An 18,511-nucleotide genomic window follows, 5' to 3' on the forward strand; every position below is an offset into this window, starting at 1 on the left:
CAGCGACCATTGTGGTGTTCCTAAGTAATCACATCAGTATTGCCAGCCTTCAAGCCTTGGTTTCTGTCAGTAAAAGAAAGAGGAGGGGGCAAGCCCCTAGCCATGGTTGTTTTGGGCTTGGATGAAGGATTTATTGGTAACCCATTGGATAATCTGACACATTGCAACTTTAATGACTCACATAGGACTGGCTGCTTATACTGACTAGAATTGCAGAGTAGGATCTGGGAGACCCAGGTTCAAATCCTCACTCTGCTATGGAAGATCACTGGGTGACCATGGCCCAGTTACACATTCTCAGCCTAACCTAACTCACAGGGATTTTGTCAGGATAAAATGGAGGAGAGGAGAATGTTGCAAGGTGCTTTGTGGTGAAAGGTGTGGTATAAATGAAATAATAATATAATAATAATAATATAGCTGAAGATGGGGGCAAATAAAAAGTAGAATGATAGAGTTGGAAGGAACCTCCAGAGTCAACTAGTCCAACCCCCTGCAGAATGCAGAAAATTTCCAAATACCTCCCCCTAAATTCACAGAACTTAATATGCTTATGCACCTCTTGCAAAGAATTTCTTGTCTGTAAGCAAGTCTTGGGACATTACAGAATGCTATATTAATCAGTTCTTGATAAAGCTATGTGAAACGCAGCTGTCCTTAAGCTAGCCGGAGTGGTGAAAGAGAGAGAGCAAGCAGCTGAAAGAGAAACAAGCAGGAGTCTGACCATTGCTTTTCAGGATAAAAACTCATTATTTTTGGACTACATTGAAAGGAAAGTCCTGTATAGAGTTTCATCTTGATCTCTGATATTATTATCAGCACTTATGAAGATATTTTGTACAATTCCACTATGATTGTTATTGTATCCTTTATTACAATTTTGTATCCTTATATTTATATTGTGGATTAAGACTTTGAATATACAAGATATTTTCTAATTTTGCAAGAGAACTTTATTGTTTGATTGCACAGTTGTTTTGTTTGCTTTGACCTTTCACTGTATGTTCACTGATATCATTCTTATTGTTGAAGCCAAAAGAAGGCAGAAGGGAGCAGGCAGTCCAAAACTTCCTCTAGCAGTCCAAAACTTCCTCTAGTCCACACCTGCTTGCAGTTTTGTTGCTACGCTCTGGATTTGTTGAAGCTTCTGGACTATCTTCCAGTGCAGACCCATATAAAACACATTGTAGTAATCATAGCCAGAGAAGGCACCAAAGATTAGACAGGAACTGGCAAAAGATAAGGAGGTAATTGCTTTGAAATGTGAGATAACAATGCAATATGGTCACTGTCCCAAAGATTAAGGAGAAAAGGGCAATTGCATGCAAACTGATGCAAAAGTAACTGAACAGATATTTGGACCAGGCTCCAGTAGTGAGACAACTGAAATAAAGTTTGTAATCAGATAGGAATGAAATGAAACAAGCAGTGGATTGATAGTTGTGTTTAATCCCTCTGGTTTTAACTAGTTTTTATGCAGATAGAGAAATTTACTCCCACAGGGGTTTTTTTCCCTTTTGCGAGAACAGAGCCGCTATAAAAGTAATGGCACAGTAACATGCAGTCCAGGAAAAAGAAAGAGAGGAAATTTCCTGGTTCTCCAGGTTGCTTAATGTTGGCAGGTCAAACCAACTGCATGAAAGGGCTAAGAAAGTAGTTCAGCTCTATGGAGGCACCTGCAGCAGATGTCAGGAACTTTCCACATCCCATCTAGCAGAAGTCTTGAGTGCTGAGTGCTTCTGTTTGATCTATCACAGGATAGGAGATGTTACCTTAGATAGACAAAGTAAGTGAGGTTTTCTGTCTGCTCAGGAAACTGTATATTCCTTCTGCTTAATACATGGACAATAATTTTCTACAACATTGCTCCCGTGAGGACCTGGTTTATTACATTGCTGAGATGGCTAACTCCATGAATGATGAAGGCGGAAATGGGGAAGGAGAAGCAGAGGACAAGCTGAGAATGGCAAGGTTGGTAAATTCATGGTTTCAGAAATATTTGGATTTTTTAAAAAAAATGACAGTGCCAGATTCTTTCAGTTATTTGCTTCTATGCGTTAGGGCTTTAATCAGCTTTGTTAGTCAAAATCTTAGGTCACAGCTGAGCTCTAATTAGCTGACCAATTAGTTACATGAAACAAGAACTTGTGGCTTAGATGAGAATGCACATTTGCAAGGACTTAAAGTTGGCACATCCAATTAGTTTAACATAGTCCAGATGAGTATCATGATGTCGATGTATTTCTTTACTTCTCACATTTTTATTCCAACCTTCCTCCACTGAGCTTAGGACAGTACACAGAGCTCCTTTTCCTCCTGACCTTCACCACAACTTTGTAAAGGCTGAGTAGTGACTATTCAAAGTTACCCAGTGATCTTCCTGACTGGGGGAGAGGAAAATTGAAATGGAGCTTTGTTGGCCCAGTTCCAAATCAGAGCTCTACCTACCACACCATAACAGCACTTAAATGATCTGCATCAGTTATACATTTGCTTTTTTCCCATGGTTTCTCAAGCCACCTCTCATCCAGTTTGAGAAAGCAAGGGGAAATGACAAAGGAACAACAGAAGGACAACAAATGAAAAAAAAATGTCATGAGGACACTCAGACAAAAAAAAATGTTACACCATGCCACACAAAGGGAATACCTCCATGTGATAAGACCTGACAGGTCTGCTGAAGCCCATCAGGATCAATGAGCCTTAAAGCACTTACCTATCTGCCTGATATTTACCTAATCTTTCCTGGGAAGTATTCTATCCATCACAGGATGCATCTCTTATAAAGTATGTAATAAAGTGTAATAAAGAACAGGACAGAGGGCACTGAAATACAAATTAGCTCATTGTCAAGTCAAGTCAAGTTTAATTTAATACGGTCAGAGACCCATCCAAAAAGAAAGAAAATAGGTAACAAGTGGCATTAAAAAAAAAACCCAAATCAAGGAATACAATTGAACTTGGGCACAATACAAAATATTATACATAAAAAATTCAGTTTCCATTTCTAGTTATAAAACATAAATTAAAATATTTCATATTTATATTCATTTAAATGTTTTTATCCATTAGTTGTTTACAAAGTCTTATGGCTTGTACAGCAAACATTGCAGCCTTCATAGTAATTTCCTGGTTCCTATCCGCTAAAATCTTATCTAGATAAAAGCTAAAATCTCTCCCTGGGAATAAGAGCAATATAAATCATACAAATGTTTTGGTAAAGTTTACATTCAAAGAGAATGTGCTCTCTCATCTCTGTCCTCCCATCTCCACAGATACATAACCTTTCCTCATAGGGGCGCCTTTTGTATTTTCCTTCTGTGACCGCTGAAGGGAGCATATTCGCTCTCATGAGTGTGAAGGCTCTTCTATAATCAGGTTTATCTAAATTCTGCAAGTATGGCATCAGAACTATTTGATTCAGGTTTCCTGTGCCTGAAGGATAACATTTAATCTGGGACAAATCGTGTTGTCTTTCGGTATCTAGAATCCTTTGTTTAAGGAAGGGTTTAACTGCACTACCTTCCAACCGCATCATAAACTGTTTAGAGCAGGGTTTCCCAAACTTTTCTTTCCCATGGCCCAGTTATTTTTACACTTCTCCTTCATGGCCCACTAAAATTTGGGGGTGGAGCCAGGAGATTTTGGGGGTGGAGCTGGGAGACAGGAATTATGTCATTTCCTGTGGTGTCAAGGACCAAGTGATGTCACTTCCGGGCAAAACTCCACCTTTTCCTGTGATGTCACTTCCAGGGCACTCCCCCAAACCTGCCTCTTCTTCGGAAGTAAATTCATTTTCAGAAAAATCTCTCTGAAGCTCATGCTGAGCCAAAATGGGGGTGAAAAGTGGGCAGTCCTGTTTTCACCCCCACACCTGCATGCACCTATCTGTTTATGTATTCTTCTCCAGCTTGCAAGCACTCCTAATGCCAATGTTCAATTGCCTGCACCACCTACACATCCCTTCCTCAACAGCACTAGCCAGTGTATGCAGTTGGGAGTGCTGTTGCCATTGCCATCAGGAATGTCAGCGCTGTGTACCACCCACACTGGGCCCTGGTAGTCACTCTACCTCAAAATAGGCTGACACATTTAGTAGGCCCTTCCTTCAGCTGCTACTACTGGAATCTTGCCCCAAGCTACAACCAAGCTTGCTTAGTTTCAAGAAAATCTTTCGACAGCTATTTTTCATACTTTTCTTTGGTTGAAACACGGGGAAATTGCTGTGAAAGGTAGCAGAGAATTGTATTGCATTACTTGAATTAATTTCAAGTTATAAGAAGTTCATACAAGCTTTTCTGCAGTTATCCTAAAAGAATATTTATGAGGGGCTTGCAGCTTTTTACTGGTGGTGTTTCCCATGCCTTTAAAAGCAACCTGTTGTGCAGATACTTAGCCAGTGAACTACTTTCATCCTTTTTAATATCTACAGGAGTTGTTTAATTTTGGTGTCAGACAGCTGTTAAAAGCGGGACCAGTAAAATGGTGCCAAGTTCATAGTACCATCTCTTCCAGTGCTGTTGAAATATACCACAGTAATCTCCAACAATCTCTTTCTGCCCCACACCTCTTACTCTCACTCACTCACACAGAAATCTCATAGAAGGCCACCTGGCTACAACTGGGGGTGCCAACTTTTCATTGGCAGAGCTCCTATGTATGCAACAACAGTATGATGAACAGAAAAGTTTCATCCAGTAAAAATGGATGGAAAGAAAGAGAAAGGGAAAGAATGAAATGGAAGGAAAGGAAAAGAAAGACATGGAAAGAAAGAACATAAACATAAGAGGAGCCATGTTGGATCAGGCCAGTGGACTATCCAGTCCAAAATTCCCTCATACAATGCCCCCAAAGCACCAGAATATCCACCAGTGGGGCCAGGGCACTAGAAGCCCTCCCACTGTTGCTTCCCGCCTCCCAGCACCAAGAATACAGACAGAGCATCACTTGCAGGGAAAGAAAGAAGGGGTGGGGCAAAGGGGAAAAAAAGCCTTCCTCACCATCAGATGACCCCAGCCAGCAAAAATTCTGCCCAGGGTTTGTTTGGTAAAAAAAAAAATAGCTACTGGAATGCCCACTCCCTGCCCCTCCCGGCTGAAAAAAACACACACACCCTTCTTTGCCACCCAGGCCTCCCGGGGAAATCTCCCCAAAAGAACATACTGCAAGGCACATGAAAGCTCATACCTTGAAGAATACTTTATGGATATAAAGTACCATTGGATGCTAGTTTTTCTCTCAAACACTGGGAGTGGGGGAGAAGGAAGGAGAGGCAGCCCAGCTCCTCTCTGCACAACACAGAGATGGGGCGGGGCTAGCTTTGCTGGGGGCGGGGCTAGCTTTGGCTTCTCTTGTGACCCAGTAGTGAGGCTTCCATGGCCCGGTACTGGGTCACGACCCTGCAAATGGGAAACACTGGTTTAGAGAACCCATAATAAGCTAATTTAAGCTCGATTTCTCTAACCAAATAAAGTGTCAAGGAGTCTTTCATTATCAGGCTCGTTAGCCCAGTAGGGTTAGTCATTAGTTTGTACCAATATAGAAAGACAGCAATCCATAAACGGGCCTGTAAGATGACCATGCCAGTTTCCACTCGTATGAAAGCATTTGAAGCACTGGGTGGGGATTGAAGAACATGCCTTAGAAACTTAGATTGAACTCTAATGCTTGCCAGTGTGTCTTATGTGGGGATATGCTCAAAGGGGCTCCATATAGAAGCTGGGCAAGAGATTTGGCCTTAAAGAACTTAACTGCCGCAGCTACATTCCATCCCCCTGAGCTCCAGAAAAATCTCTCCGTTGCCCCAGTACTTCTAGTTGCATTCATTATGACATGATCTACATGCGCCTTTCTGGAACCAGAGGACTGAAAAACTACTCCCAAATATTTGAAACAGCGAACTTGTTCAACTTCTACTGAGTTGATTCGCCAATGATATGTTCTGGGTTTGTTAACAAAGACTAAAACTTCGACTTCTGGTAATTGATTTTAATATAATTGGAATGGCAGTACTGAGCTAAGATTTTCATAGCTTGTTTAAGACCGACAGGGGCCCTAGAAATCAGCACCGCATCATCAGCATATAAGGGAAGGGGAATATGTTTCTTGGCAATTTTAGGAGTGTGCACCTCTGGACAGTTTAGATGATACCCCAGATTGTTAATAAACAGGTTAAACAGGGGGAAGCGGCCAAAATATAGCCTTGTTTGACTCCCTTTTCTACATTTATGGCTTCTATAAGATGGCCTTGGGGATCTGTTCTCACTCTGATCTTAGTGTTCCTGTAAAAGGTTTTTATTAGGGCCAATAATCTCCCGTTCACCCCCATATCCTTCAACTTTCCCCATAAAAGATCCCGATGTACGAGGTTGAAGGCAGATTTAAAATCTATGAAGGCTGCATATAAGGCTGCATATAAACGCGTTGTCAATATTACAACACTTCAAATAAAACGAACGTACAGTGGTGATATTTCTTGAGATCTATGTAGGAGAAGATATCCAGAAATAATGAGCTTTTTCACACAGCCTAAGTATTCCGGTATGGCAGCTGGCAGCTGGTCAGTTACTGAATAGTAATGGGTTTCTGTTGGCATTTCAGACAGACCCGATTCAGTAACTGGCTGCTACCGGAATACTCTCACCTTTTCAGACACTCCCGCGGCTGTCCCGGTATTGAGGCGTGCCTGGGTCGTTAAAAACGAAGAGCAGCTTCTTCCACTCTTCAACCCCTCCTTCCGGGTTGAAATCGCTATGGGGTGCTGTGTGAAATGTCCAGTATCTAACCCGGGAGCAGTTTTTGCGCCCTTTTCCGCCCGCCAATGGGACACCTGTTACCAAGTTTCAGCTGCGGCGATCTCTGGCATCTCAACGGAGCCTAGCCATCCCTATGGTGGCGCTGTTCTGAGAGGTCGATATAGCGATATACCGCTATATCGATCTAAACTGACGTTCCCCCCCAAAAAAGCCCGAGATCGCGCGCGCCGGCGGGCGGAAAAGGGCGCGAAAGCGGCTGGCGCTGGTGAAACTGAGATAAGAGCGGGACAGTGTGAAATGGCTCGCTTCAATCACGGAACCCTACCGGGAAAAAAAACATGTGTCTGAAAACTCCCGTCCCTGTCTCGGATTACTGCAAGCGGCACAATACCGACTCCCTTCCGGTTTCCACCGGTAAGTGTGAAAAGGGCCAATAATACAAAAAAGATGAGTTCTCTTAAAACATTGTATAACATGGATAGCCATTTTCTTCAGTATTTTGAGAGAAATATTTAAGAGAATATGGGTAGGACTCATGGCATTATGAACAAAATTTTGCCCTGTCCAGTTAAGGCAACTTTTTTTAAAATTTGGAACTGTTTTTTTTAGCATGTCTGATAATTTCTGAAGTGTTTTGCTTGCAACTGCCAGTCAATAGCATGAGGTCATGTCTGTTAAACAAACACTGACTGAAAACTTAGCCTGGATTCTGGATCCTAATCTACAGCATGGTGATTATTTCTTTTTGTCACTATTTCAACAGTACATTAAACACTGTTATGAGGGCTTTATTTGGCATAACAGCATGTATAGAGTAGAGCTGACAAATCAAATAGGCCAGATGAGAGCTCTGAGACCAGGTTCAGCCAACATTAAGTATTTTTGAATCCCATTTATGTCAGTAGGAGAGTGAATCACATGAGAATCAGTGGGAATTGAAAGTGTCTAACTGTGTTTTGGCCACACCCATGATCATCAAAGCCCATGTGACTGATGGCTAGTGAAAGCTGGCAATCCTATGTACACTTACTTAGGAGCAAGCTCCACTGAAAACAGTGAGACTTACAGCACAGCATTTGAGCCCAAGTGTTCATGACCTGCCTTGGAAAAAAATACAATTCATTGAGGCACCCTCCCTGAGCCTGCTTGAAGGAAGGGCGGGATATAAATAGAATGAAATAAATAAAAACTTCATCTACTGTTGCAAAAGTCCAAGTTTTGCCATTTTATACAAGACTGATTTTCCCTCATGTTCGCATTCTTAGCATGCTTCAATAAAGCGTCAGAACAACAGAATCTCCTATAGGATTTTTAAAAAATAGTAATAATACAATTATAAAAATAGCATTTGAGCATTGACCAAGATTCAACATGATATCAAGGCATGTAAAAACAAACAAGCAAATTAAAAACACCCGTGTGAGGTTTCATATGAGTGTAATTGGTGTGAATCCTAAGCTTTGCTTCCATTGATCACTTCTTTGTCCATTAAAGAGGCAGTCCTTCACTTTACAGCCCTTCCCTCTGACATTAGATGCTTTCTAGCTAATTGAAAGATGTTTTATACCCAGCCATTGGGTGCTTTCCCTGCCTGTTTTACCTCAGTCTCTATTGGCCCATGCGGGGATCCTTCCCTCTGGGCTTCCTATCCTCTGGCTCTTTCTGGCCCTTTCCAGTGAGAGACTCATCTGAGATGAGGACAGAGCTGAGAAACTCCAGCTTCCCCCCCCCCCTCATTTACCAGCAAGCTGCTTGGTCCACCACTCCTTCCCTGCTGCTGGAGCGAAGGCTTGGCTGCCATAAAGCACCCTCCCAGGCCCTGCCCCATTGCTGATGGGGCTTGTTGCCACAGCCTGGCTGCTCCCACCTCCACTGTTGTTGCTCCTGACATCTCTGAAGGCCACGCCCAAGCTCCTGCAACCAGGCATAGGCTGAATCCACCCCCCACCCCGTACCAGAGCCTGCTGCTGCAGGCATCCTGTCAACCCCTGACCTCTGCACCATCCTTGCTGGGTCAGGTGAGTCCTCTGGACTGCTACTGAGTCTGGGCATTCAACCAGAGAGGAAGGGGGCTGACCTGGGTCAGCTGGTTGGCCCAACCCCAGGCACCTACATTAAATTTAATTTCAACACCATGGAATTCCACTTTGAGTTTGTTTGCACAGCCCAGGAGCACATTTATGCCAGGCCTAAGTATGCTGTAAACAGATTACAATGTTCAGCAACTCACTCTCACCTCTGTTTCTTATTAGCATAGTGTGGAACAATGATAACCTACTAAAATAAATGTTAAAAAATCAATTAAGAGGTTATAATAAGAAAAATAGCCAAAAGATGACACCTTTTATGTGCTACAGAATGAAAACATCTACAAAAATGAGAAAAATCATTTGAATCTGAAAACATGGCAAGGAATATGAAAACATATTCAATCAGAAGTGTCAATTTTTATTATTTGTTCTAATCTTCTTTGAAAAGATGAATGGATTATATTTTATGGTTACATGTGGAAGCAAATAAAAGCATGATGGGCCTAATTGAGGTTTTGGAGTCAGGTAGCTTCTTATCCAGAAACGAAATGTTATCCAGAAATGTTCTTATGAAAGAGGAAATTAACATTAGAAAAATATCAATCAGTCCAGCAATTACACTGCATCTAAATCCCCAAAGATTGAGGGAGGGAACAAGCAAGCTTTACAAATAAAATGTAGTCTTGTCAAATATTTCCACGGCTATGAATAATTGCTTCCAACCCACTTAGCATTTTAATAACTTTTTATTTATACCATTTTCCAATAAAATAATACAAAACAATATATACTTAACTATTGAACTTTCACAACTGATGCAATTAATGCAGTTAACATTTTACTTGTTTCTCGTTTTGTGTCCACAATCTCACTATTTCAGTGTGTCCAAAACTCACACTGCAAGCAAGAAGTAATTGTACACAGGACCAGTACTTGCATAGATTTTAGGAATGTATGCAATGCCTTCCTTTTGTGTGCATGTGTGCTAATTGACTTTTAAGATGAAATTAAGCAAGACAACATGACAAAGTTGCAGTGTGACATAGAAAAATAATTGAATACCAAAAAAGCCCCTATACATTTTACACACAGCTTTGTGAGGCGATTTTTTAAATATATCTGTTTCCAGTGCTTATCTCACTGTTGAATTAACAAAGGACCTTAACTGACTCTTAGACAAGCACTCATTCCCTAAAAGCTGTCATGGGGAGATGATCATATAAACTTCCAAAAATAAGTTGTTACTATATAAATATTTTTTGTATGTCCCACCAGGCCAAGTCACAAGGGAAAGCAGATTTCATTATCTGGGAATATAAAACTCTCAGTTAATAATATGATTATAGCAAGACAACAAACTAAAATGCATTATTAAATTGGCTTACATTCAGCTTTGGTTAAAGTTTTGTTAATAGTTTTGTGTTGAACTGAACACCTCATGTAAGTGCCTTAATTGTTTGCTCACAGTTCAGAATGAAGAGCATTTAAAAATATTTTTACAAACAGAAAAAAGTCATAGAATCATAGAGTTGGAAGGAACCTCCAGGGTCATCTAGTCCAACCCCCTGCACAATGCAGAAAATTCACAAATACTTTCCTCCCCACCCCCCACCCCCAGTTACCCCCACTCCATGCCCAGAAGATGGAGGGGGGGGACCCAACAATTTAGCACTGATGCAGCCCTTCCTGCCTAAGTTCTGCCTAAATTTACAGAATCAGCATTGCTGTCAGATGGCCATCTAGCAATCCAAAGAAAACCTCCAAAGAAGGAGAGCCCACCACCTCTCAAGGAAGCTTGTTCCACTGAGGAACAGCTTGAACTGTCAGGATTTTTTTCCTAATGTTTAGCTGAAAACTCTTTTGATTTAATTTCAACCCATTAGTTCTGGTCCAGTCTTCTGAGACAACAGAAAATGACTCTGCACCATCTTCTATATGACACCCCTTTAAGTACCATTACTGCAATAATACATTATATATATATATATATATATATATATATATATATATATACACACATACATACACACACTATACTAATCTACTTATTATAGTTGTCAAACAGACCTTACTTGATTGTATAAAATGTATTTACGTTGCTCCTGAGGACATTTTGGCTCTGATTAATTGAATGCATCATTACTTTCTGGGCCAGAATTGGAAGATACACAACTGTAACATCTTTTACCACCTGTGCATATGCACTGGACACAGGACAGATTCCTAAGAGACCACATAAACATTCTTGTGTCTATTAAATCTCATTTTGGAACATTCCTTTTTCGGTCCAGTATTGACATATTCTTTGCTACATGTGCCTATTTGTACCTCATATTGGTTGGCCTCTGAAGAAGGGCTTATTGGGCCAAAGTGTGTTAGATCACAACTGTTCTCAAAATAAATACATGCATTTTTACTTATAACAAGTATATATGCGATTTTAACTAAAGACCCTCTACTAGGTTTATTTCTTACTTTTTTTGTTCTTGATTCAGCTATTTCCAATTTAATATTCCTCCTGTTTGGATTTGTAATCCAGTCTGAGAATCAGACCAATGCAGATGCTTGGTAGTATAATTTAATATTTGGTACCACTAGGCCTCCTCTTTTATTTTCATCTTGTAATATTTTATATCTTATTATTAGTTTATTTCCACTCCATATAAAATATTTTATCATTTTCTGCCATTAAAAAGTCTTTTACCTATATCAATTGGTAGCATTTGGAACAAAGAGATCAATTTTGGTAATATATTCATTTTAATAGCAGAAATTCTACCTCGCTACATTTTTTTTCAATTTTCCCCATCTTTGCAGATCTTCAGTGATATTTGTCCAGACTTTCTAATAACTGTCTTTATATAAATTTTTACTCTGTTCTATTACATAAATACAGAACTTTATCTACAAAATGTATGTAGTGATCTCAGGCATAATCATAGATACAGTATATACCTAAGGGCATAATTGTATTTTATTGTTTTTAAAGTAACAATACATCCTGAATTTCTGTATTTCTTCTTGTTCTACAATGAAGAGCATTTTTAGTCACTTTGCCTCTATGCAGTAGCAACATTTAGCATGATAGCTGGCAATTTACTGGTTTGCTTGGATTATATATGCCCTAGGATCATCATGGGCAGGACATGCATCATTTAGAGTCAACTGTATTTGACTGTATGCACTACCTATGCCCTTTTGCAGTAGGCAGCATTCATCAGTCTGCAGCATGTGAAGAAGTGAATGGATTAAAATGCAGTTTCCAGGTCTCAGTACATGCAAGAAGACATAAATCTGTTTAATACAAAATAGACACTCTTGGCTTTGCAGTTCAGGCAAGGAGAAAAAACATGCTGGAGAGCCAAGTCATGCAGTTTCCTCCTTGTCCAAGTGGAATTGAGACATGTATTTTAATTTTTTTCTTAACAAAGATGATGGATGTGGAATGGGGAAAACAGTGTATGAGCTGAACAGTATAATTTCAGTTCTGAACATTCAAAAATAAATGAACAACAATAATGTTGTTGGAAGGATAAACAGTGGGAGAGGATAACCTGTATGCTCCTTGGGAAAAGAACAGGATAAAAATGTAGGTAGTAATCTCAGGCATAATCATAGATACAGTGCATACCTAAGGGCATAATTGTATATTACATTTCCTTGTATGCTTGGATTCTGGAGAACAGATATCCAAAGCAAATTCCATGCTTGGAAGTCAATTTGCAGATGAGAGCTTCTTTGGACTGAGACTACGGCATATGGGGAGAAGAGGCTAAAGCCTATCCCCTACAACATTTTCCCAGCCAAAAAGTGCAATGGGGGACCTATTTATCCCATTGGGGAAAACTTATGTGTAGTCTATCAGTGCACATGGTTTCCCCAATGGCAGATGTAATTTTTCATGACTGTTTCAAAATTGAATCTGTTGAAGTGCTAGAATTTCATTGCAATATGAAATCTCCATTTAAGGTTATTCAGTCTCAGAAAAGCTGAGAAGGAAAGCTGCTTGAACTGTAACTTTGACTACAGAATCAGAAAAAACAAACAAGTCAGTGGGAGTTAGTGATCTCTTGAAACATTAAGTTAGGTGCCAGAGGGTCTCTCTGTGTGCACATTTCTTAAATACAAAGATATGTTTTTGGATAACGCCTTCTTTTGTAAAGAAACTGTACTGGCTTTTAAGTTTTGGACCCAAACAATATTTACAGTTGTGTATTCTCAAGCATTAAAGTGGCTCATAAAAGGATCAGTCAGGAAACTCATTAAGATTTGGGTGGGGACCTTGAGAACTGCAGATGCTTTAGCTGAGTTCTGGGTTTTGGTGATTGACAGATGAGCATACAAATCCACAGGGATTCATTTGCCCAGCACATGATAAATGTTTGCTTATTGAACACCTTACTTTTTCTTCAAGGACATAAAAGACAACTTCTGTATTCCCTTGGCAGTTCCTCTAGGCCCGTAGGCAGAAAATTTTAGGTAGGGGGGCCCATGGAATAAAATTTCAGATGGAGGGGCCCCCTGCTCTGGCAGCCCCCACTCTCTCCGCCACTGCTGCTCTGGAAGCCCCCGATCTCCCCACCGCTCTGGAGGCCCCTGTTCACCTCCACGGTGCCTCCCCCTCCCTTCCTCCCTTCCACCCGGTGAAGCGTCAGCTCCTGGGGCTCTTTCAAGGCCCCCCAGATCAGCTGATAGGTGGGAAAAGCCATGGGGAGGTCGGCGTTCTTCTGCCAGCTTTCCAGCACTCTCCAGACCTTCGGCGCTGGGGTGGTGGCGAAAGGAAGAACCACAAGCCCTGGAAAAGCACCTGTCACCTCTGCTGCTTCCTCCCCACTTCCCTCCCATGCAATTTAGGGAGGGAAGTGGTGAGGAAGCAGTGGAGGTGGTGGGCACTTTTCCAGGACTTGCTGGCCCTTCCTTTCGTTGCCGCCCCAGTGCTAAAGGTCCGGAGAGCACTGGAAGGCCAGCATAGGAGCGGCAGCTTCTCCATGGCTTTCCCCGCCAATCAGCTGATCGACGGGGGACCTTGAAATAGCCCTAGGAGCTGATGTTTCACCAGGTGGGAGGGAGGAAGGGAGGGGGAGGCACCGCGGTGGGGGGCAGGGGCCACCAGAGCAGTGGGGAGATCAGGGCTACCAGAGAAGTGGCAGCACAGAGAGCGGGGGCTGTGAGAGCCGCGGAAAGCAGGGCTGCCAGGAGGTGCTATTCAGGTCAAAGGGGGGGGGGTTGATGGAGAGGCCTCCCCCTCGGTCCCCCCTGTGATTATGGGCCTGAGTTCCTCAACCGTTGTCCAGAGCAACTGAAGACCTGTTTTGTAGCTACCCAGTGAAACTCATTTGTAAGTAAGTGAGAATAGATTCTCAAACTTGGCTTTTGAATTTTTATTTATTTAGATCACCTGAATGGACCCAAAGCAGCTCACAGCTAAGATACCAATTACTGCACAATTAAAAAAAAAATAAGAAATCTGGTGTGGCCTTGGTTGACAATTGGCATCCTAGGATGTCAGTCTGAGACCCAAGGACTCCCTTCATTATGCATCACAGCCGCTTTCTTGCCTTGCAAGCTAAAACCCAAGCAAAGGTTTCTCAGTTACGCTCCTTCCTAGTGGAGATGGCAAAACAGACGTGGTGGGATCCCCTCCTATATGATGTGCAATCCTATTTGCTGGAATTGCTTGGATCACACAGAAGAGTCAGTTGCTCAGAGGCACAAGTGAGAAAGCTGCAGTGGGAAGGAAAGGGCCAAGCGCCTATCACTCAGATTATGGCTGCTTTCACATCCCTTGGACTATACACTTTTAATGCAGTTTAGCACTTTTTTGCAACTAGATTTTCCTGCACTGAAAGTGTATTATCCAATATGTGTGAAAGCTGCCTATGTGGTAGTCAAATTGGCAATTTCTGTAATGCTGGCCCATTGGCTGTTGCTCAGTTCAAAATATGGTTCCTGCTAAAAATTAGCTGTTGATCAGGTCAGTAGGTTTAGTGAGTGTGAAAGCCATCAGTGTTTTATTATATGGATTTCAAAGCATTTGTAGTTAGCTGTGATTTGTTTTCCACACTTGTAGACCTTTTAATGTACATTTTAAGAGCAGCTAGGAATTGAGCCATATTCAAGTAAGAGTTTCCAGTTCAGTATTTAATAAAAAAAAACCCTGTCCCCATAGCCCATAAATCTTTGAAAGTAATGCTACAGAAAATGTCTGTTGTATTGTCTAATAAGATGTCACCCCTGCAATGATATCGATGTCATTTCAGTAGCATAGCAAAGAGATATCATTAAGTGAACTTAAAACTGGAAGGCAGCCATTTCATCTCAAAAGTGTGTTCTTTAGCTTTCTAAAGAAGAAATTGAAAATGCCATCTTGCAGACACACAGATGTTATAATACATCTGTAGCTTTGTCTGAAGGCAAAAGAGACTGGCAATCAGCACAGTGACTCATTTGCAGGAGATTTATGTTCAGAAGAAATTGCACGCTTTCTATATGACTTAAAATTAAATATAACATATTGCATACTTATTTCTATCATCTGAAACTTTACAGGCAAGATAATTTAAGCAAAGCACTCATACTTCTCACTGATTTCAATGCCTGAGAAGTAAGCATGTGCTTAATCTAGTCTTTAAAATCATTTAAAAGGCCCAAAACTAGTGTTTCAAATAATTTTTATTAGTAACATATGGTAGTATATTCAATTTCTTACATCATTAATAACTACTTTTCCCCTCTATCCCATACATTACTTTCTACCTACCCCTCCCCCTGTTACTAGACCCCCGCTGGTGTACTATACTTAAGATATTAATATTAAAGGTATTTTTAATTGATAAGAACCAAAATTCATATCCTCCTCCCTCTTATTCTTAGTCATTATCAAAAATTGTCCAATGTCCTTTTATTTTCCAGTCTTTTTCTACATATCTTCTAAACTTTTTCCACTCCATCTTAAATACTTCTAAATCATAGTCTCTTAAAGTTCTTGTTAACTTGTCCATTTCACTCCATGTCATAACTTTTACAATCCAATCCCATTTCTCTGGTATTTTTTCTTGCTTCCACAACTGCGCATACAATGTCCTAGCAGCTGAGAGCAAGTACCAGATTAAAGTCCTATCTTCTTTTGAAATTTTTTCATTTGTAATCCCAACAGAAAAGTCTCTGCAACTTTTTAAAATTCGTACCCCAAGATCTTAGAAATCTCTTGTTGAATCATCTGCCAATACATTTTCACCCTTTCACAAGTCCACCAGATATGGTAGAAAGAACCTTCATGTTTTTTACATTTCCAACATCTATCTGGCATCGTATTGTTCATCTTTGCCAACTTTTTAGGAGTCATATACCATCTGTACATCATCTTAAAACAATTTTCTTTGATACTCTGACATGTTGAGAGTTTCATAGAGTTCTTACACAAATATTCCCATGTGTCCATCTGTATTTCTTTATTTACATTAATTGCCCACTTAATCATTTGAGATTTCACTACTTCATCTTCCGTAGACCATTTTAAAAGTAACTTATAGATTTTTGAAATTAATTTTTCATTATCTCCAAGCAGAACTTTTTCCATTTCCATTTGTTCTCGTCTTATTCCTTCAGTTTTAAGATCACTTTCCACCAAACTCTTTATTTGTTGCATTTGAAACATATTTATAATTCATTTGAGTCATATTTATAATTCAGCTCCTCAGAAGTTTTCAACTCTATTTTACCACTTTGTATTTTTAATAATTGATTGTATGACATCCATTTTCCCTCTCCTATCTCAGCTGTTATTTTTATTATTTCTGCAGGCACTATCCATAATGGTTTTCCCTCATCGCCATATTTCTTATACTTCATCCAGATATTTAGCAAATTACTTTTTATGTAATGGTGAGAGAAAAAACAATTCATCTTTTTCTTCCCATAGTACATATAAGCGTGCCAGCCAAATTTTTTTCCATGACCTTCCAGCGTTAAAAGATTTGTATTCAATAACAGTACCCAATCTTTTATCCACACCAAACAAACTGCTTCATGATATAGTCTTAAGTCTGGTAGTTGAAATCCTCCTCTTTCTTTAGCGTCTATTAAAACTTTCATTTTAATCCTTGGTTTCTTTCCAGCCCATATAAATTCTGAAATCTTTCTTTGCCATTTATTAAATTGTTTGCTGTCTTTCACAATTGGGATAGTTTGGAATAAATACAGTATTCTCGGCAAAATATTCATCTTAATTGCAGCAATTCTCCCAAGCAATGACAAATTAAGCTTGTTCCATTTTATCATATCTTCATCCATTTTACGCCATAAATTTTCATAATTATTTTTAAACAAATCAATGTTCTTCATTGTAATTTCCACACCCAAATATTTTACTTTAGAAGTAACTTCACATCCCGTTAACCTCTGCAGTTCCTTTTGTTTATTTACTTGCATATTTTTACATAAAAGTTTTGATTTTTCCTTATTAACATAAAGTCCCGCCAATTCTCCAAAATTTTGTATTTTAGTTAACAACAAAGGTGTTACTTGTATAGGATTTTCATTTATAAACATTATATCATATGCAAATGCCCTATATTTATAGGTAAAACCTTTAATTCTCATTCCTTCTATTTCTTCATCATCTTGTATCTGCATCAATAAGATTTCAAGAGTCATTATAAACAACAATGGCAAAAGCGGGCAACCTTGTCTTGTACTTTTGCTAATTTTCATATCATCCATGAAATCTGCATTTATACATAACCTTGCACGTTGTTCAGTATATATTGCCTTTATCATTCTTATAAAATTTTTCCCCAACTTTATTTTTTCCATTACTGCAAACATAAAGTCCCAGTTCAGATTATCAAAAGCTTTCTCTGCATCCACAAAAAATAGTGCAACTTCCTTCTCTGGATGTCTTTCATAATATTCTACAATATTTACAACAGTTCTAATATTGTCTCTTATTTGCCTTTTGGGAAGAAAACCCGCCTGATCTTCCTTTATAAAATTTATTAAATATTGTTTAAGTCGTTCTGCCAGGATTCGTATATCTTATAATCATTATTTAATAATGAAATTGGTCTATAATTCTTTACATTCGTGACATCACTATCTTCCTTTGGAATCAATGAAATTATAGCTTCTTTCCATGTATCACATTCATCAACTTTTGAAGTTTCGGTACTAATTCTTCTTAAGCATTTTAAAAAAATTTGCCGTAAAACCATCTGGTCCAGGTGCCTTTCCAGATTTCATTACATTAATCGCTGCTTCAATTTCTATTTTTTCAATTGGATCATTCAAATTTTTTTCCATATATTCAGTTAAGGGTGCTATTTTGATCTTTTACAAATACGTTTCAATCCTTTCTTTCTTTACTTTAACACCCTTAAATAAATTAGCATAATACTTAAAACATTCTCTCTTTATTCCTTGTTGGTCCACCATCTCTTTTCCATCAACCACAATTTTGTTAATAATTTTACTTTCTCTCTTTTTCTTCAGTTGCCAAGCCAAGTACTTTCCGGGTTTGTTTGCTCCCTCAAAAGATTTCTGTTGTTGTTTTTTCAAATTCCACTCCATTTCCTTATTTAACAAATGTCTCAATTGTGTTTGCAATATTGTAATTTCCCTTATAATTTTTTTTTTCCCCTGGCCTTTTTCTTAATTCACCTTCTTTTTTCTTAATTTCATTTTGAATGTCCAAGATCTGTTTATCTTTTGCTCTCTTATCTTTATTAT

The sequence above is a fragment of the Heteronotia binoei genome, chromosome 1, assembly GCF_032191835.1.
Source record: "Heteronotia binoei isolate CCM8104 ecotype False Entrance Well chromosome 1, APGP_CSIRO_Hbin_v1, whole genome shotgun sequence".
Taxonomy (NCBI): Eukaryota; Metazoa; Chordata; class Lepidosauria; order Squamata; family Gekkonidae; genus Heteronotia; species Heteronotia binoei.